The sequence below is a fragment of the Camelus bactrianus genome, chromosome 34 (genome assembly GCF_048773025.1).
Source record: "Camelus bactrianus isolate YW-2024 breed Bactrian camel chromosome 34, ASM4877302v1, whole genome shotgun sequence".
In the NCBI taxonomy this organism is placed as follows: Eukaryota; Metazoa; Chordata; class Mammalia; order Artiodactyla; family Camelidae; genus Camelus; species Camelus bactrianus.
In genome coordinates this window covers 15,066,593-15,088,787 of record NC_133572.1, presented here as the reverse complement: position 1 = coordinate 15,088,787, position 22,195 = coordinate 15,066,593, and the positions used below count along the sequence as shown (strand labels likewise).

At 38.4% G+C, this 22,195-nt stretch overlaps 1 protein-coding gene and 1 long non-coding RNA gene across 8 annotated transcripts in view; one reads left to right on the top strand and one right to left on the bottom strand.

Annotated features, from left to right (window-relative positions):
- SOX5 (SRY-box transcription factor 5) overlaps window positions 1-22,195 on the top strand; it is a 903,293-nt gene that overhangs the window by 365,183 nt on the left and 515,915 nt on the right. The window lies entirely within an intron of this gene.
- LOC123614458 (uncharacterized) lies at window positions 1,245-20,366 on the bottom strand. The gene is made up of 3 exons (XR_006721864.2): window positions 13,556-20,366; window positions 8,073-8,120; window positions 1,245-3,123 (listed from the first exon to the last, which is right to left on the bottom strand). It is a non-coding gene; the product is annotated as an uncharacterized LOC123614458 (long non-coding RNA).

Sequence of the window (22,195 nt, the reverse complement as noted above, 5' to 3'; positions counted from 1 at the left end):
CAGCCTGCCAGTAAATCTGGTCTAGCTTTATCAAGCTGAAGGGCACCCCCTCCTTCTCCTGGAACGAGGAGCTCATTTCCAGGGGACACACACAGGCTGGCAACAATAACTAATACGTTATGAGAGGTTAGACAAGTTTAAATAGAATTCGTCTCTGAACTGAAGGGCAAATTGTAAGAAATTTCTTTGTCTGCTGGTGATGCTGTTAAATTGAAAGCTCACTGGGAGGTTTGGTAGAAGCAACAATGGTTGAAATGACGGCCTGCTGTTCGGAGCAAGCATCCTGGCTCCACCGATGGTCCAGACATCTGCTAACAGCTCCTTGTCAGGTTCTGCCCCACACAGGGCACAAGAGCACTTTGCAACATTTAACTCATCAGAGTCTTCGAGCTCTACCCTGCGCTCTATATCAAGAATGTTTATGTAATAAAACCACGCTAATTAAACATTTCAAAGGGAAACATTATTTTAGCACTAATTAGATATGATTACTGTTTTTTTTTTTCCCTATGCCATGGCTGGGCTGCACTAAGCACCTTCATTTTCTTCCTGCAATTTTATAACCAAGTCTTACCAAATAATGCGTGCTATCCTGTCTGATGGTATTCATTCCAGTATGTTGACAAGTTCAAAAACCTTTGCCAAATTTAAGAAGATTTAAACAAAGAACAACAACAACAACAACAACAGTATATTGAATGTATTTGTCTTGATAGAAGAGCATGTTGAGTTATGTCCCACTTACGATTTTTTGAGACACTTTACAGGTGATGTTCTGTTATTTTTTGTTTCAGACCTGTAAGTTTGGTAGAGGCCACCTGTATCTCTATTTCACAGGTGAGGGAATCCAAGGCACGGATAGGATGAGCAGGTCTGGGGCAGAGCAAGACTGGCTCACATGTGCAGCTCAGCGCTTCCTTTCTGGGAGGCATCCCTTTACAAGAGCTACCAAAGTACTTTTGCCCAAGGTAGTTAAATTCCGCCAGATAAAAACTCATAAAATGTACGTGAAAGTCATGCTGGATTGGTAATAAATACAAGACTTTTAAAATCAATGACATATGACATGCTGTGATACACTTTTAGCTAATGACCACAACAATCTTTGAAATCTGAAAAAAACTGGTTTTACCCAGGCGTATGACAACTTACATCTTTATTTATGTATGTAGTATATTAATGGAAGCCTAAAGAAATTTAAAAACATTCAAGAGAAGATTTTTACAGAGTACAAAATGCTTGTATGTTGAGAAACAGGTCAGTTGAAAGCCTTTCAGTGATAGAGGAAAACTGAGAGTTTTAAATGTTAGAATATTTCTCAATGTATTCAATGAGATGATACATTTCCTAGCTTCTTAAAGCTATTTATGATTAAGAATAAAGCACAGGGGAATATATATCAACCGGTATTATGATAGAATGAATATATATTATTTTGTGTGGTCTTGAGTAATGGTAAGCTTATTTTTTACCTCTTTCCTCAAGTTCTATGAAATCATACTTTTTTAAGAAATACAGAAATTGATTCTCAGCAGTCCTAATTAAAGAGAACTTCAATGAGAAACTTCAGCCCAAGCTTGAGGGCATAGCAGTAGCTGGAGAGCATTGTGTTCCTTCCGCTGTTTGAGTAGCTCAGGAAGGAGTTGCCTTTCAAACAGCAAGCAGCTCACATGATGCCCTCAGGATACCACTGTCACGTCAGAACTTTCTTACCACACAGCGCATATCGTCGTCATCACCACCAAGGAGCTAAAGTTTTAACAAATATATCAGATGTATTTTTCCTCAATTATAATTACACAGTTGAAATTATGGCTATGATTTTTACCAATAACACCCCAATAAAAATAGGTGAGGCACTACCTCATTAAGTCAGTATACCTAAATTTAATGACAATTTCCACAACTGTAGGATTTCTTTTTCATGAATTATGGATTCGTTATGTACACCTTCACAGATATCTTTAAAACTTGGAATAGGAAACTACAGAAAGATAAAAATACTTTCTAGATTAGAATGTTCCTCTCTCCTCCACCAATCAGGTCTCATTCCCGATTTTTTCATTGCTATTAATATCCCTATCTTTCCAATCTGCCATGACTCTAAACATGGCATCTCCTTTTAGTTCTCAATGTCCTTTGACATTTGCATCTAATACATTACTAAATTATATGATTTTTTTCTCTGTGATGTTGTACAGTGATCTCCCCTGCTATTCCACTGACACTACTTTTATACAGACCCTGTTCACCTCCCTCCAGTACATTGTGTTACAAATAGTCTTCCTTCTTAATTCTCTTTACATTCGTCTCTCATGCAGGATATTTCATGATATCTTCCTAAAACAAGACCGTTGCTTTGTTGATTTTTTTTGTTCGAGAACTTTCTTCCTTCCCACTAAGACCTTGCCTTTACCAACAAGCTTGCCACAACTCTGTTTCAGCCATGGCTCCAGAGCCTCTCAGTTACTGTGTCCAGAAGCTATGTATGATTCAGCCCTGATTTTACTTAGTGTCTGTGCTTCATGCTAGATGTTGACTATTTCTCTTTTTTAAATTTTTCATTTCTTTTGGCTTTTGAGACAACATTAAACTGACTTTTCCTCCATCTTTTTACCTACCCAGTATTAATATCCTTAATAGCATCGTCTTCCCCTGCCCATCCCTGAAATGGTGGCTTTCTTGTAGCTTATTTGGCATTTTCCCTCTTAGTCAGCTTTCTTTGAGTCATTTTGTTGACATCAATGGCTTTGACTATCACCTAAATGTCGGTGGTCACTAAATTTTTATCTTTAGCCCATGAACTCGTCTATTACAACTACTTACTGAACATCTGCCCTTGAAGGTACCATGAATACCTCAGTTTTACATTTGCAAGTTGACATCATTTTCCCCAGATCTTTTCTTGCTTCTGTAGTATACATCGTTGTGAATGAACTCATTACTTCTGCATTAGGGTGAGTCAGAACCCGAGAATCTTCCTAGATTGCTCATCACACAAATATTTATTTAGCACCTACTGTCAGGTGGGCATTGCTTTAGGCATTGAGGATACAACAGTGGAGTAAACAGACAAAAATTCATGGTTGCATGAAGTATTCACTCTTCATGTAGAAGAAGAACCTAAAATAACAGACATATACAGTATAATAATAATAATTACAATAGTTTCTAAGTTTATTGGGATATAATTGATATATATTTGCACATACTCAAAGTGTACAATTTGGTAAGTATTGATATATGTATACGTCCCCCAAACAGTCACCCCAATCAAGATAGTGAATATGCCATCACCCCCCAAAGTTTTCTCATGTCTTTATCTACTGTCATTATAAATTAGTTTGCATCATACAGAATTTTATACAAATGGAATCATCCATTATATACACTTTTTTCTTTGGTCTGGTTTCTTTAACTTGTCATAATTATTTAGATTTATCCATGTTATCATGTGTATCAACAGTTCACTCCTTATTATTACTGAGTAGTATTCATTGTACGTATATACATAGTTTATTTAGTCACCTGTTGATAGATGCTGAATTGTTGCCAGTTTGACTGTTACCTGTAAGGCTGCTATTAGCATTCATGTCTATGTATTTTATGGCCATTTTTAATGTGTCTGGAGTAAACACCTTGAAGTGGAATGACTGGATCACAGGGTAGATGTGTATTTAACTTTTTAAGAAACTAGCATTGTTTTCCCACCAGCAGCGTAGAGGAGCCCCACTTCCTGCACATCCTCACCACAACTTGGTGTGGTTGGTCTTTTTAATGTTAGTAGCTACATCTCACAGTGGTTTTAATTTATGTTTACCAAATGACTAATGATATGAGGAATATTTTCATGTGCCTGTTTACTATCTTCATATCTTCATGGCGAAATGTCTGTTCATATCTCTTGACCATGTTTAAACTGGGTTATCTGATTTTTTTATTATTGAGTTTCGAGAGTCTCATATATTCTGGATACAGATCCTTCATCAGTATATTGATTTGGAAATATTTTCTTGTGGCGTATGACTTGACTGTTTATTCTTTAAAAAGTGTATTTTGAAGAATTAAAATTTTTTATTTTTGATGAAGTCAGCCTATTTTTTTCTTCTGTGGATTATGCTTTTGGTTTTGTACCTAAGGAATATTTGCCTAACCCAAAGTCATAAAGATTTTTTTTCTATGTATTCTTCTAGAAGTTCTATAGATTTAAGGTTTATGTTTAGGTCTGTGGCCCATTTTGAGTTGATACTGTAAATGGTGCAAGTTATGGACTAAAGTTTTTTTCCCACATGGATGTCCACTTGTTCTAGCACCAATCTTTGAAAAGGCTATATACTTTCTCCACTGAATTTCCATTTTGCACTTCTGTCAAAAATCAGTTTTCCGTATATCTGTAGGTCAATTTCCAAACTCCCTGTGATGTTCCATTGATCTATTTGTCCCTCGTTGTGCCAGTACCATACTTTTTTTTTTTTTTAATTGCTGTCGCTTTATAGTATGACTTGAAGTCAGGTCAGGTTAGTACACAAACTTTGTAAGTTTTTTCCTTTAAGGTGTATGACTATTCCAGTACCTTGCATTTCTTCTCAATTTTAGAAGGAATTGGTCCATTTCTACAAAAAAAAAAAAAAAAGCTTTCTGGGATTTTGATTGAAATTATGTTGCAATTGTTCTTTGTAATCTGTAGAATGATTTGAGAAGAACTGACATCTTAACGATATTGGGTTTTTAGCAATGAATGAAGTATATACCTTTCCATTTATGCGCATCTTCTTTATCTTGGGAATGATTATAATATTCAGTGTGTAGGTACTGCAGTTACTTTTCAGGTGAATCCATATTTTATCATTTTGATGCTATTATAAATGATATTGTATTTTAAATTTCAATTTCTGAATTTTCATTTTTGGTATAGCATACAATTGATTTTTGTGTATTGCTTTTATATTCTGCAACCCTCCCAACTCATTAGTTTTAGTAACTTTATTGGGAATTCAATTAGATTTTCTAATATATACAATTATATTGTCAGTGAATAAAGACAGTATTGCTTATCGCTTTCATATCTAGCTGCCTTTTATTGCTTTTTCTGCTTGTTGCACTCCAGTACAACCTCCAATACAAGGTTGAAAGAAATTGTGATAGTGGACGCCTTGTCTTATTCCTGATCTTAGGAATTTACTCTTTCTTATTTAAGTATGATGCTACCTCCTAGTTTTTTTTGGTAAATGTTCTTTATCATGTTGAGAAAGTCCTTTGTATTTCTAGTATACTGAGCATCTTCATGAAGAGTAGATGTTGGACTTTTAAATACATTTTCTCTATCTACTGATATGATCACATAGTTTGTTACAATTTTTGTATTTTGTATTTTGTATTCTGTATGTTTCTTGTAAGTCTTTGTCTGGTTTAATATCAGGATATGTTGCCCTCATAGAATGACTTGAGAGGTATTCTTTCCTTTTCAACTTTGTGTAAGAGCTTGCAGAGAAATTAATTTATCTATATAATGTTTGGTAGAATTTACCAGTGAAGCAAGATGGGCCTAGATTTTTCTTTGTGGAAAGGGTTTCATTTTGTTTTGTTTTTGTAACTACAATCTCATTTAAAAAATAAACATAAAGTTATTTGTGTTACCTATTTTTTTCTTGAGTGAGCATTGGTAATTTGTATGTTTTAGTGAGTATGTCTGTTTTGTACAAGTTGTGAAATTTGTTGCCATAAAGTTGATTATAATATAATCATTTTAACATTTGAAGACTCTCAAGTGATGTCATTTTTCTCATTCCTCATATTGGTTATTTGTGTCTTCTTTCTCTCTCTTTTCTTTTTCTGATCAGACAGCTAAAGATTTATCAATTTTATTGGTCTTCTCAAAGAACCAGATTTTGTTCACATTAATTTTATCTACTGATATTTTATTTTTTATCTCATTTAAATAATCCTTCTGCTTGAATGGTTTCCTTTAAAATTTCTGTGTGGTGTATCCTCTAGTGATTTTATTGTATTTTATTTTTTTACTTTTGTAATAGTATTTTCTACTTTCTATTTTACTTTTCTTTTTGAAAGATATTTTTGCTGGGTATAGAATTCAAGGTTGTCAATTATTTTCTTTCTTTTATCTGTAGGTTTATACTTTTCATCAATTCAAAATTTTTCATACCATTATTTCTTCAAACATTGTTTTCCTGTCCTCACCTGCTTTACCCCATGTGCACATATATCAGAATGTGCAGTTCCTGGAGTTGTCCCACAACTCACTGATTCTCTGTTGTTCCCTAGAAACATTGTAGTTTTATTATCTAGAAGGTAGGTTTGGATCTTTTTTGTATTTTCCATGTCTTTGGTTAATATTTTCTATCTTTCACCTAGGTTTTTGATTGTACAGAATGAAATTAAATAACTAACAATTATTATTCAACATTTCTGCTATTTCTAACATCTCTGTCAGTTTGGGGTCAGTTTTGAGTGATTGACTTTTCTTCTAATTGTGGTTCATATTTTCCTGCTTCTTTATGTACCTGGTAATTTTTTATAGGATGCCAAATTTTGTAAAGTTTACCTCATTGGATCCTGGATATTTTTGTACTCCTATAAATACTTTTTAGCTATTTTCTAGAACTCAGTGGAAACAGATCAATACTTTTAGGTCTTGCTTTTATGGTTTATTAGGTGGGAACCAAACTGGCATTTTTTTCTAGAGTCACTTTTTCCCTACTCTGAAGGCAAGGCACTTCTGAGTACTTAACATAGTTCTGTGAATTGTGAGTCTTTCCTTCCCAGTGAGGGTGATGAAAATAGGCCCTATGCCTAGCTTGTGTGAAACTTAAGTTACGATTTCCTCTAATTTTGGTTCTTTTTCTAGCTATGGGCAGTTTCCTCACACATATACTGATCTCTGCTGAATGCTTGAGGGGAACCCTCTAAATCTCCCAAATTCTCTGTGCAGCTCTTTTCTCTAAGAATTGGTCATATGAATCCTGACTGCCTTTGTCTTCTTGGATTCATTTCTGTCTCGTTAACTCAGGGAATCTGTCAGACCCACCTGAACTCCCTTTTCCTGAGCAACAGCCTGCAAAATCTCTCAAGAGAGTAACCTAATTTTACTTGTTTCTCAATAATCAATATCCTCTGTTGCCTGGTGTCTAATATTTTACAAAGTATTGTTTCACGTATTTTGCTAATTTTTTGTTGTTGTTTCTGGTAGAATAGTAAATCCAGTCCCTCCTACTCCACCTTGGCCCCAGTGATGTGTGTTTTAAATGAAAAATACAAATACATAAGTGAGTAGATAAAGTGAATGTTGATGAGAATCAAAGTTAATAGATTTGTCAAGGATTAGAGAAGGTGTCTTTATCAAGCACCCTCTCCACCAGCTTCCCATTATAGAGGAGAAAAAGGAAATAAAGAAGATGATATTTCTGTATACCCCTATTAATACTACTAGCAACAAACCTTTGGACATAGTCTGGAACAGATCTACTGTAATCCGTATTTTATACCTCATTAGAGGCTTGCCACTTTAGCTCATGTGTGCAGCAACCAGTACCCTGCATCTCCTTTCTGTATTTTGGGGGCTCAGTGTTACAGGTATCCTTGGCTTAATTTCAGTCCCAAGAGCTGGAATGGAGAAAGCAGCTGGAGAGGAGAGGCAGCTCTGTGTATTCTGTCCCCTGGCTTCTTCTCTCCGACCCTGTACTAGCGAGCACCTGCTGTACATTTAATGTCTCTCTGTTCCTGGGAAAAGCCTCCTTTTGTTGAGCGTGGTAGTTCCTTTTTCTAAGTGGGAAATAGTAGAATAAGGAGAAATTTTCTATATTTCTCAAAATTTAATTCAAAGGGGAGTGCGTAAAAGGGGAAATATAAAGTCAAATCTGGTTAATTTGATCCCAGATATTTTACTATTAAGAAAATTCTAGCAGATTTTGGCGGGGAGTGATAGAATGTGCATTTAGCATGCATGAGGTATTGGGTTCAATCCCCAGCACCTCCATTAAAAAAATAAATAAATAAACTTAATTACCTACCCCCTTCCCACAAAAAGAAACTTCTAACAGACTTTAAATGCTTACCTCATTTTATAATTGAGAATTCCTTTCCATTCAAAAAATCCACCATACCTAAATATAAACATGATTCAGCCAGTGATTAATTCAACAGTTTGGGTAATTACATTCCCCAGCCTCCTGAAAACTATACTAACTTGTCTTTTATCAGATTTCAGACCCTAATAACCCACATTTTTATTACCACCTGTTTACATTGTTACTAGAATTTGGGGCATATGGCACATTGATGTATTCATGTAAATAATAAATAATCAAACAGACCAGTTTATAGTATTTGAGAAAAAAAAGACTCTGTTATTCAAATAGGTTTTATAAAATCTGTTCCATTTGTTTGTATTAGCATTAACTAGTGTTACAGAAGGGAGTTGTCCTTTGGGACAGTGAGTGTCCTTTCTCAATGGGCAGGGGGTCATTTGGCTCCTGAAGAATTATTCCAACCATTTTACAATAAAAGAGACCGTACTGGACAAAAGAGATGGTATAATCTAGTATTCTTTCTTAGTCAGAATCTTTCTTTGTAACCACAGGTAATATTATTAATAAACTTGTGTACTTGTTATCAACCTATGCACATATTTAGATGTGAAAACCTTCTAATTCTCTTTCAATATATCCACCATCTTTCATTACCTGAGTACAGTCCCCAGCCGTTTTTTCCTTAAAACTTCTTGCTGACAGATTTTTCCTTCATTTAATAATACTTTGCAACACTTTGGATATAAATATGTTTCACCTGGTAAGCCATTTTAATAGCAACCTGAATTAAATCATGTAGGAGAAGAAAGATTTCAAAGGAGGTTTAAAACACTCCATATATACCTTGTTTTTTAGCGTTGAAGAGAAATCTTTGCAGAAAGGTTTCAGAGTCATTTATAAAGTTTTGGCAAGGTGTATCTTTTTTCCCAGAACATTCTGATGGGTTTATATTTATTCTTCTATTTCTGATCTGGAAATACTTAATGCATATGCTCTGTCCTTTCTTTTGAGGATTAGTGATTAAAAAAAAACTGTCTTTAAAAAATATGGGTGATTTGATAGAAATATAGTTATCTGCTACTCAGAGTGTTAGGATATTTAGTTCAGTTTTTCTACAAATTTAACTGAAAATTTTGAAGCTGATTTCAGTTGGTATTAAGCAACCTCAGTTTTTTAAAAAAGAGATTTTGGTTGCATCTGTGCATTTTTTGGAAAGGTAGAAGAGTTATTCTGACTTTCTGTTAAATATCAGCAATGAATTATAGACTATTTAGTAGTGGGTACTCACATTGTTGAAAAAATTTTAAGATCTTTTATTATTAAGGAGGAAGAGTTTGTTACCTGTCTTTGTGGTGCAGATTACGAGGTTTAATCTTTTTTCTCAAAACAGAAAACTCTCAAACCAATAACTTTTTTTGATAATATCTGAATATGTATAAAAACATCTCATGATTCAGAACTGGGCTATAAAATGAAACTATACTGAAATGGCATTGGTTTCTTAGTTAAGAGAAATCATTGGGATAAGCATTACCTATATGATCGCAGTCTATCTATAAGGGTAAATATGATCAAATCTACATGCCATTTTTGGAAAAATGCTTTTTTTTCTCATTTCCATTCTTAGTGCATGCCAGTTCTCTAGGCATGTGTTACTCATCACCCCTTTATGAAAAAAGCTTTGGCCAATTCACATATCCTTCTTAACAAAACCTTTTTTTCTGAACACCACTCCCTCTCTTACTCTCTGCTAACATGCTCACTGCATCCCTAACCCTACAGCTTCCCATCAATGACAGCATCTGTATGATTAGGACCAGAAATGCCAACCAGCCAGCACTGACCTGCGCTGTAAGACCATCCATTACTTTGGACTCTTTATCCTTGAAAAGCACTTAAGTAATGTGCATTATGGTATAGGTTTTTCTATATTTTGTTTTCACAACCAGGGTGAATTTGCTCATAGAAGTTAAGAAGTAAGTTGTTTATTCAGAAAACAAACCCTGTTAAATGGAATTTACATCACCTCAGTAATGGTCTGAAGGCTGTGGTGTTTTCTTTTCAGTTTGGATTCTAATTGTGGAGCATGTATTCATTTATGTTTCCAAAGGAAAGCATTCTCTGATCCAGGCAGAGGCAGGCAGGCAGTGCACTCCTGTGTCCCACAAGGGTTGCCTTAGACCTCACTTCTTAGCACCCGAAGCAGTCTCCCTAAGGCACATTCCATTGGCTAAAAAGAATCACCCTTTGAGCCGAATTTGAAATGCTCCAACTTCAAATATGGGCGCATAGAGAGCCAGTGTCCTCTAAAAGATGAAAAATTACAGTGTGTCTTTAAATATAAAATTGTTCAAAACAGCAAGATTGAGATGGTCCTTTTTTTTTCTTTTTTTTTTTTTTTTGAAAAACCAACAAACAAGAAACAGTTTTGTGGGCTAACCACAGAAACAGGTTCTAAATACATTAAAATATTTTATCCCATTATTTGTTTTGACCAATTGACCACAATATTAAAAATTCAATCATGGAGCAGCTGACAAGTGCAGTTGCCTAATTTTATTTAAGAGTTTTTTTCCTTTTTCCATTTTTCCATCCTGTTAACGCTGCTGCCTGTGCCCAGACAGTAATGGGCTTCTTGTATGCCCACGACTGTTATGATCATGTAAATTTATTGGTGCTTAGAAGAAGCGAGCTATTAAAACATTACAACAGCCATTACAGCCGGGCTCGTGTTGGCTTTCGCTCCCAATGAACATATGCTTCCGAGTGAATGCCTAAACTCTTATTTATGGATTTAATTTAATATGCGGAAAGAATTCAAAATTAAATTTTGTGTCTGCCTCCAGAGAGTGTCAGTGTATAATAACATGGTAATTTTTACACATCTTTATGAGAAATGGGAAAATTAATTCTTTCTGACAAGTTGTAATTATTCGACTTGGAACAGTTGCAGCTGAGCAGTTTGCATGCCTGTTGTCGGGTGTTTCGCAGTGTAAGGGGAAAACTCAGGGATGGAGATATATTGTGCATCTGAGAGTTTCTAATAGCTTCTGACATTCTAGCCTTGCATATTATCAGGGTGCTCTTTAAGGAGTCGAGGTATAATCTATTACGTTGCCTGGGACACACACAGATGCAATAGCTGGGACATCCTACAGCAGCTCTTTAAATGTGGGGAGTATCTCTGGGATCATCCCGTGGATGTAAGCGGCTGAAACTGATGTGACACACTTTTATGTGTCTTAAGTGTTCCTCTTATTGTCTGCTCTTTCCCCTGCGCGTACTTAGAACAGAAGGTCATTTCCTACAAGCAGAATTTTAGACCGGTGTTTTTAAGAGGGAATGTTTAAAATGAAAATGTATGTTTTCTTACCTGTCCTGCAAACAGGTTTCCCCACCCCAACCCCCCACGCACACAAATGCTTCCATAACGAATGCCCACTATCCACCTACTCTTTAGATTCGATGTTTAAGAGTTCGTGAAATTGTATGACTAATTTAACGCACAACTAAACCCAAACACCACTGGCTACGTTAGCTAAGAAAATATGGAACATGCTGTATGTGAAGAGACAGTACTCTGATTGACAGGCCAGCCTGGAGGGGAGCGGTGTCATCTCTGTGTGTAGGATCAGTGTAGTCTCTGTAAAATAAATGCAGACTTACAGTGTAAGGAAGTGTTAGCAGATGAACATGAGAAAAACTCAATTGTCAAAAGCAAGCACATTTCCTTTTTTGCTTTGGTACTTCTGCTCCAGAACACAGGGATAAACAAATGGTATGCCTCTGTGGTCTCAGTTGTTATACTGAAACTTACTCTGACATTATTTTAAGTGGCAAGGCTATACTAAAGGTATATATTTAAGAATGAGATGTAAAGCAGTTGCCTCCAGAATAACATGATGCCTTTCGCATGTCCAGGCGAGAGTCCTGTCAAGCTTCTAAGCGGGCGATTGCATTGTCCTGTGCACGTATTTCTTACAGGTGCCACTAGCTACCAGTCTCTCTGCTGTCCATCCAGAGCTGCCCAGGAGTGGGCAATCTCTCATCCAAGAGATGCTGCATCCCACCATTGGTGGTGAATTTGATCTTCTCTAGTTAAAAGGCACAAACCACATCATGATCCTGGATGGAGACAACTTTGGAATTTACACATTTTCTTTTCACTCATTCTTGCAAATCTGCACTCGTGCATTCTCACATTGTGATGTAAGATCAAGAAATATGATGTTTGCGGGTTGGAAATTTATGCATGATAGTTTGTCAGGACTGATGTTAAAAAGCTCTAGAACAGAGTTTCCCGACTTGTTGAAGGGAGATTGATACCGGATTCCTCCTCCAGACTTCCCGCACCTCCTCACTACAAGGCGCAGCAGAATCTCAGGAGAGGAGGTGCCCGGCGTAGACATGTTATTTTGCTTTGTTAGACCACATATGCCACTTATAATTGTCAGTAATGACTGCACTTATTTTGGGGTTTATTTAATAAATTAGCTTTCTTTTTCTATGTACTACAAACCCATAAAAAGAAGTTGGGTTTTGGAAACTGGAAGATCACTTTGAAATGCAAATAGTACACTTCATTCTTATCTGTTCTTATAAGACCCAGATACTTTAAAGTTCCAGACCTTTATTAGCCCTCTTCAGGAGTAAATGGTATTTTTGAAGTATAATGTAAGATTTTGAGTGAAAACAGATCTAAAAGGATATTTATAGCAAAATAGACTTATTAAAACTCTAATTTATTTGAGGTAGAGTAACAAATTAAAGGCCCTCAGTCCATCTGAACGCGTCAGATAACACCCACATTTAGAAACAACCCCCAACAAACCAAAAGCAACTCTAGAAGCATAAGTAGGGGTTCTTTCCAAGCGTGGGCTTTGATGCTAAAGCAACTTTTTGAAAACAGGTATAGCAAGTCACGCCTTGTGGATACGCTCACAGAGGGCCAGAGGGAGCCCCTGACCCGTCAGAGCTGTAGTCCCCACCTCCTCCCACTGCCGCGGGGGCTGAATCCCACTTGCAAGCTAGCAGCCCTTGGCCAAGCACTCTGCTTCCCCCACTCGTTTAATTTAGTCATTCACTGCCCCTCTCTAAGACAGGCACTGTTAGAATTCCCTTTGCACAGAGGAAGACTTTCAGGGTTAGAGTGGTTAATAATTGCCAAGATCACAGAGCCAGTAATGGCTGAAAGTGAAACTGAAACCCATGTTTCACTGTAAGTCGCTCACTTCCTTTAGTTGAAAATGCTGCCCGCTCTCTCTCTAGGATAGCTATTAAAACAGAACGGAGAAGGGGTGAGAATCTGGACCTCTGTGGAGTGGACTGAAACAGAACGTACACCCAGGACTCTCCTCCACTGCGTCATCTCCCCTCTGATTTCCCCACTTCTTTTAAGGGTCTTCAGTCTCCCAGCCACCCAGGCTCCGCCCCTCAGCCCTCCCTGGTCCCTCTCTCTGGATCCCCCTGTTCTGTTCTGTCCTGTCCGTCACCGCCCTCTGATACTTCACCTTCCGTGTTTGTCTTAGGTGCTTCTTTCCTTTCCGCTCTTGTTTCTCCATCCTGCTTGGAACCCTGGTTAACTCCCACTAGGACTGTTTAAAATAGCCTTCTGTCTGCCAACAGTCTCTCCTCGACCAAGCTTTGGTCAGGCTTCTCTGAACACTCTTCTCCACCAGGCTCTGACGTTTGTGCTTCCATCTCTGCCTCTGCCTTGCCCAGGTTTAGCAAGAATCTTGCGGAGTCGGTTTAGCTGGAATCCCGCATCCTCGATATCTGCTCACCCTCTGTGTCTGCTCAGGGGCTTCCTCTCCCTCCATCCCCTACGCGACGTCTGACCACCTGCCTGCATCCAGCAAGAGTCTTGTTGGGTTAGGTTGGTTTAGCCAGAAATCCCTCCTCACCTCTGATGTTTCCTCTCAGGAATTTTCCGTTCACTGACCCCCGACCCCTACCCAACTCCTTGGCTGTAAAGTCCCACTTTTCCTTTCTGTATTACGTCGGGTCCCATCTCTCCCTAATGCAAAATCCGGTTGTAGCACTGCGGTCCCTAGTCCTGCTGCCGTAGTTCCTGTGTGTGAAGTCAGCCTGCCCTTTAACAAGTGTAAGAATGAGTACTTTTTTTCTATAACACTTTCCAGTCTCTCATGACATTATTGGATAAACCATCCTCAAGTATACCTCTGACAGAGCCATTGCCTTTTTCAGAGACCTTTCGTGCTTCCACATCACCTACCAAATAAAATATATGTTTTAGTGTCAGATTTCAGGCTGACTTCCCAGTAATCTGAACTGCGTACTTTGTGTTCTGACTATAGGAGACTGCCATTCTCTGGTCACACGTGGTTCATCCCAGTCTCTGCACCTTGGTTCCTCTTTTCCCCTCCACGGGGACTGCCTGTTTTCAGGCTCAGGAAATCTCTTTTAAGGTCCAGGCCATCTGCTGCTTTCTCTCTAAGCATCCCCAGATCCCATCCTGACGTCTGCCCTTCTGTCCTCTGAACCTCCAGACTACTGTTCTGTTGTAATGATTATTTGTGGTGTTTATTCACATTGTTATAAATCTCTGTCCTACCTCTCCAAGGTTAGTGGGACCTCAGGAAAGCAAGAAATGGTACTAATTTTCATTTATCTTTCCCAGAACACCAATGCATTCCACATGGTAGAAACTCAGTAATTGCTTACTGAATGTATAAAAACCTAATTCGCTAAAGGCCAACAACAGCAAGCCTGTGGTCCGACCAGATCGGATATATTGACTCATAGTGAGGGAGGGAATTTCAGAGAACCATGGAATTCCCTTGACGAGAGTTAGGAGGGAGCAGCTTTTGAGGCTCGGTTCTGCTGGAGGATTCTGAGGAGAATCTCAGGGAAGGAGGGGACGGTTTTGGACTGATTACTGTTTCTAAAGTGGGATTAGAAGCGGAAATTAACTAGGAGTTGGATGTTGTTAGGTTTTGACCAGCGCGGTTTAGCAGCAGTTGGGTACTCCTAATAAGAGATGAAAATAGCCAAGGGGATCTGGGGTGACTTCGGTAAAAATGAGAGGGGTTCTAATGGCGTTTTGCAGCTACTACATGGCCTTGGAAGAAAGAGTGTTTTCTGTTTTAAATATTTGGCTTTTTCTGTGTCTGTCCTCCAAGCCTGATTCATGGCAAGGCTTCCTTTCTCCTTTTCAGTCAGAGCTGATTTTCAGTCTTTCTGTTCAGGAGAGATTTTTTGACACTTATAAATAAATAAATTAACTAAAAAATACAGAGGAAAGATAATCTTATTTTTCTGGATTATTACTTAAATAGCTAGAACCTGAAACTAAAATTTTGGAAGAGTTGGGAGACTGGCACCCCCCCTGTGGTTGATAGTTAAAAGTGACTCTTACACACGTGTCTCACGCCAAGTGTTTGCACTTCTTACTTTTCCTTTGAGTGACTTTCATTTTCTTGCACCACCAGATAATTCTGTATTTTTATTCAACTCTCCCATCTCTGGCTCATTGTTTATTCTTTAATTACAGATACGGAGCTATAGAAATGTGCTAAGAACCTTTTCACGATTTCTTCACTTTCTTGTCCATCTCCCTCCCTCTCAAGTGCCTTTGGTTTAATGGATCAGAAGTCAGCTTCTGTTATGTGTGTTTGTGGGTGTGTGGTGTGCATGACAAACATGCCAAACACACACACATACACACACGAAAAAGGGGATATGAGACAATTTTTATTAAGGTTTTCTCTAGAGCAGAAACAAGTACAATCAATGTTAGAAATTCTTAAGCCATTTCTTCTGATCCTGCAATCTTTAAAATTAGGTTAGAACTCTCTATGGCGGGCTTTTTCATGTCGTCAGACACTGTACTCTGTGCTGTAGAATTTCTCATGGTGGTGAGTTTTAAAAGGTACCAGATTCCATCCATTCCAGTATACTTTCCCTCATTCCTTCTGAGTGAACCCACTAATAAAACCCTAAAAATTTATTATTTTTTCTTTAAATGGATACCACAGCTGAAATCGTGTATTATTTGGCTCAATTTAAACATTAATGTTTCTTCACCTGCATTTATCAACCTGTCTACAACCACAATGTTTAGAAGCAACAATCTTAAAAAAAAAAAAAAAAAAGTGACCTCACCATGCTAGAATTCACAAGGAGAGGTGTGCCATGAGCAGACTGCTCAATTTCAGATTCAACAGAACAAAGTAATTTGTCTTCAAGTAGAACCCTCCCTTCCCAGTTTTGTTGAATGCTACCTAGTCACAAGACAGAGAGAGAGCATGTCAGTATTTTGGGTGTGCGCTGTATATCAGATGCGATTATAATCATTATGTCCCTCTTTGCATTTCTCTGGCTCTCTGTTTCCTTTTTAATTGGGTTATAAAACAATTAGTTAACACCATGTCTTCTCAGAACTCCCCGAGTGGGCCAGGAGCTGTTTGTTCTCCCCGGACCTAAGGTGGAGGGAGCCCTCAGGAATCTCATTTTATTTGCAGCAGGGTGAAGGTCAGAGAGAAACCGTTTTTGTTCTTGTGCTGTTGCTTTCTGTCTTGACCTCTCTCGCATTGTTTGGCTTCCCTGCACCCCCCCTCGTGCTTTGAAGAGCCGCACACCAGGTGTTCCTGTTCTGAATTACACATGAAAGAACCTCATCCCTGGACTAATTAACTAGTAAACTGTACCCGCCTCCCCTGGGTTTAATTGATGCTCTTAAAAGGGAAAGGCAGTGCCCCCTCCCACCCTGGATTTCACACCACAGTCATCTCTTCTTTATCTTTCTTAAATGTAGAGGATGGTCCAGATGATTTTGGCATCTACGTAAGGCACCGGGGCCACTAGCATAGTTCATAAAACGATTACCCCGGATGAAAGGAAACTACTGTGGACTTTTCTTCATGACTTTTTAAAGCTGTGCATGTGTCTGTTTCTCCAGGGAGCGTCATGTCCTGGGTGATCTACTTGCTCACAGTAGCAAGACCCAGAATCTCATCAGTAGCTTTCCGCATTTCTGCATTTGCTTTTCCTTCTTCTCAAAGCAGAGCAGGAAGCCAGTATGCCAACCAGTGTTTTCTGGCTTTTTATTTTATGGTGGTATTGGAAATAATAGAGAAATGTTCACATTTGTAGAATCACATAGTATATCATCTTGTCTTCCAGGACCCCAAAGCTAGGTTGCTTTTATTTTTCACCTGCAGGGATCCTGGTCTCCTGATGCAGTGGACCTACTTACACTGTGGGCAATCTTTTTAGTCATTGCCCTGTATTCCAGGCAAGTGCAGTCAGTACTGGGTGCCTGTGTAATGCAACAGCCTAGCCTTTCCTTTCTTCTGGACCTCACCTTTAAAGTGTCTGATTCTATTGTTTTTAATGTCAGGATTTAAAACTTAGTGTATGAATTCTGTAACTTGTTCCATCATCATTCAGCTGTGATTATATTATTTGTTGGCTTTGTTTGATTTTAAAACTAGAATCAAAATACTTAGAATAAGTTTTTGTGTGTGAGGGCATTTAAAATGCTCTCTTTAAGAAAAATTTCTTATATAACCTCTTATGTAATTTCTTAAACTATGAATATAGTTACCGGTGATGTACTATATATTTGAAAGTACTTTATTGTGGTGATCATTTCACAATATATAGCAAATAAAAGGGAAAGGTATTTCTGTATAAATTTTCTGTATAAATTTTCCTCGGACTGCTTCTTAAAATTCCAGCCCAAGTATATAGCTATTCTTGGTGCAGTTTCCTCTGGAGTAACTTAACTTTAAGAGCCCTTCTTGTCTTTTCTTGTTTTCCTCTTCATTTGAGCACTGATGGACGTTTATTCTGGTACTGCCTTCCAGAACAGGGCATGAAAAATACAATTAAGAAAAAAACATCATATGTATAATTATTTCTCTAACATGTTAGTAAGAAAATCATTGTTTTTGTTTTTGTAAAAGGCATTAAACCTTAAAAAAAATCGATCATCCTATTGGAAAACTCTGCTCTGTGACTGAAGAGTTTACTTATTAGATTGCACACTAGGTAGGCATGATAAGATTAGAGAGTTTAAACACTTTTGTTCTGAACTTTTTAGTCTGCTTAATTGAAAGCTACTTGAGAATGGGTGTGGTCTGAATATATCATTTCTGTATCCCAGTCCATAGCAGAATGCTTTGGTGTATGTGTGATCAATACATGTTTGTTGAATGTAACTGAATTAACTAAGTAAATTTTTACTTGGTACTGGGTATTGGAGAGAGCCAAGAATGGGAACTTGACAGAATGGTAGAGCAAACAATCTCTCTTAAATTATTAACAAGATGATAACAAAGCTGTGGTCATGCTCCCTGAGTCCTTTAGGAGTTCAGTGAGTCTGAATTAGCCTCTGACATGAGGGGGGGGGGGGAAGTAAAGGGAAAACATGCTGAGAATCTAGTTCAGTGTAGACCAAATGTGGAGGTAGCGGATTTGTACCCAGTGATCCTGTGAAGTCTGAAAATACTTGTTTTAAACATAGACACAGTTTTAATAACACAGATGTGTACCACTCTGTCTCCGTCTCTTTCTCACATATCCTGCACACGGCAGGCACATGCATTTATACTATATGCCGTTACTCATATAGTTCGTAATTCTGAAAGTGTAAATAATGGCAGCGGCAGATCTAAAGTCATCCACCTGATACTCACTTCTGTTGTCCGTTTTCATCCTCTGCATGTTCTTACAGTCAGGTTATAAATATACGTTAAGTTAGTGCAGCATGTTTAAGATGTCAGGTTAGTAATGCATTTCGGCAGAAAACGATTAATTACTCTGTGAAATGGGGTCAAGTGGTTTAAATAAATGAATCCAGTGAACAATAGCTGAGCTTTTATTTATGTGATAGATACAGTATGATAGATACGGCAGATACGATAGATTGAAAAATGCCTTAGATAAATCTCTGGCCATCTAGAAACTTGTAGTCTAATGTCAAAGGATGTCATATGCAGAAAACCATGCCATACAGTATTATCAATGCTAGAATGTAGACATTTTAAAAAACTACAGCTGTGCTCAGAAATGTTAGTAACTCTGAGGAGGTTGATAAGTTTCAGAGGAAATACCACTGGAGCTGAATCTTGAAGGATGAATTTTTGAGGGCAGTTCAGAGATTTTTTCTAGTTTGGATACTTAGATGAATGGGATGCTCTGGGGACGAGAAGAAGGTATAGGTTTGAGGAATGGAGGAATGGACTCTAAGAAATCACTTGTGGATATGTTTGATGTTAGTGGCTTGAACCGCCTAAAGAGAGAGCTCTCTGTAAAAATATGGAGCTGGCACTTAGGGTAGGAATGAGAGCTGAGCATGTGTGTACGCACGTACACACTTGGTTGTCTTTGAGGTGTAGGTGCTCGTTGAAGAAAGCCAGGTGTTGAGTGGCTTTGCCCACTCAGGTGTGGAGGGAGAGGAGGAACGTCTGCAGGGAAAGCGCCCCAGAGGTGGGGAGGAGCCACACCGGCCAGTGTCGTGAACTCCTGAGGCAACTGCATTCTCTGCCTCCTTTCTGTTCCCCTGGAGGACCTGGGCCGTGTGCTGCCATGGCTTGTTTCTTTTCCTCTTCTCTGTCTCCCCCGTTTCCGCGGTCCTCAGTCTAGGAAAATACACGTCTCTTCCAGCAGACCAGCTTCGGCCAATGAAATGAAACATCCACACATGAAGACGTTACAAATTGTGAATTCCGAAGTCCAGCGGATTGGAGCTGCTTCAGGCTTCCGGGAAAGGCGCACAGAACGGGAGTTTTTCCCTCTGCCCCCGTCCCGTTCAGATGAGCAGGCTGTCCTTACTCTTTCACGTGCTCTCCCAGTGTGTATCTTACTCACTGGAGCTGAACACACTTTCCGAAGACACACTGGCCACACACATTATTCACCCTAGACTCCGTTTTCGTCAGTAGTGCTCTCATGTAACCGTTTATCGAAGCATCTGGATGTATCAGCTGCATGTATGTTCACACCACTTCTTCCAAATACGTTGTTTCAGATCTACCTTTCCTTCTCCCTGGTTGTACTCAGCTTTCACCTTTAAAAGCTTTTACCCCGTATCTTTTGGGTTCTTTTTATTAAATGTATTTCCCTCTCTATGAGTTAGGACTCTCAGTTGTAGTAAAATTCACTCAGCTCAGATTAACTTAAACTGGCTTGATTTTAGAAACTTCCCTTTCCTCCCCTCCTTTTCTAGTATCTTCTAATTGATTCTGCTCTGATTTACTACTGCGGCTCAGGCCGAACTCGGGGGTCCTCCGTACTGACAGCTCCAGCTCTCAATTAGGGAGGGAGCACCACCCACTATGTGCAATTCAGAAAAACCCAGAGAAAGCCTGATTTGGGTACATCCCCATTCCTGCACAGTTTTTTTTTTTTGTTTTTTTTTTTTTTTTTTTGGTCTGGCCACAGAGGTCAGGTACAGAGCCAGGGATGGGCCAAGTGCACAAACCCAAGCCACAAGTATGAAAGAGGAACACCCCCAAAGAAAAATGGATGAGGAATGGGATAGCATGCTGGGCCAGTGAAATGTGTAGCTAACACAGTCCACAGCATCTCTTTTAAATAATTAGTAAAAGGTACATTAGCCATGGGAAAAGTAATATTCCTGTTGTACTGAACTTTTTAACAGACATAGACTAAAGCCCTTAATATGTTGCTAATGACTATAAATGGCTTATTCAACTGAAAAGGTGTTTAACATTCCTTCAAAGGGACCTTCATTATGGATATATTTTCAAGATTCTCTCTAAATTATTCTTCGCTTTAAGTTAGTATCATCCATCCACCTGATTATGGAATCACAATGGAAGTTAACTCATGACTGAATGTTTGTATAGATTTGTGGTAGTCAGATATTCTGGTAAAGGTATGTAATTATGTTTAAATCTATTAGCAAATCCCAGTTTTCCTATTTGCAGATTCTGTCTTGACACTTTCCTCATCTGTTCTTTTCTCCATTGCCACCTTCCTACTTTACCCTTTTTCTTCTGGACTTAGCAGTGGTGTTCCAGTTGGTCACTCTGCTTACCCTCTTGTCCCTCTCCCACAAATCTGTTTCTCACACAGCCCTAGTGATCCCTTTAAAATATAAATCAGGTTATAAGATATAAATCATACCATGTTACTCTCCTATTTAATGCCCTCCAATGGCTTCTCATTATAACTGGAATTAAATCCAAATTTTTTGCCATGACCAATAGTCTTTGCAGGATATGGCTTCTGTTCTCTACTGGGACTTCAGTTTGAGCCATTACTCTCTTATTTATGAAGTTCAAATCACACTACCGTTCAGTTTGGCAAACATGGCAAAAGCTATCCCCAAATTAGGACCTTTGCATGCACTGTTCCCACTCAGTAGAACTGCCCCCTCCCCTCCCCTCCCTCCCCCCCGGCTTTTTCTTATCCTTCCGGGCTCTGCCAAAATGTCAAGTTTCTTCCTTGCTTTCCTATCTAAATTCGTATCCTGCCCTTTTTTTTCTGGCTTTTCATCATGTTTGTTTTTCTTCATATGCTTACAATTATAGAATTTTATGTCATTATGTTTACTTATTTACTGCCTTTCTCCCCCACGACGTTGTCAGCTTCCTGAGAGAGGAGTAAAGGTCGATGCCTGTTTCTTCACAGTGTACTGTTAATATTTAGCACAGTGGTCGGCACAGAAGTTTTGCTCAGAACGTCCTTATCAGATATCTAACAGAATGCATTTAATAATCTCATTGAAAAATCCATTCATCTGAGAATTAATTTAAAATATTGCTCTATATGCTAATAAAAATAACAAAAAACTCAACAGCAGCAGCATACACTGCTAAAAAGAGAAAGGAAGTTTGTTATAGCTGAGGGACAAAAAACCCAAGAAACCCTCCAGAGAAAGTAGCCAAGGCTGGCTGGATGCTTATAGAAGGAAAAAAAAAATGATCCGTAGGGTAAAAATTATCCATGAGAAAGCATTTTTTACCAAATCACAGGAGATTATGCTATGTATCTACCAGAGTGGATCTGCCATGGGGGCTGTGGGCTAACCTGAGGGCTGCAGGGAGCAACTGATATAAAAATTAGACCAAACTAGATGGTGTTACTGTAATGTGCTCACTTTTCTATGTGTTTGGTTTGGGGCTCAAGCTTCCCAAGTTAGAGTCCAGGATGTTTCA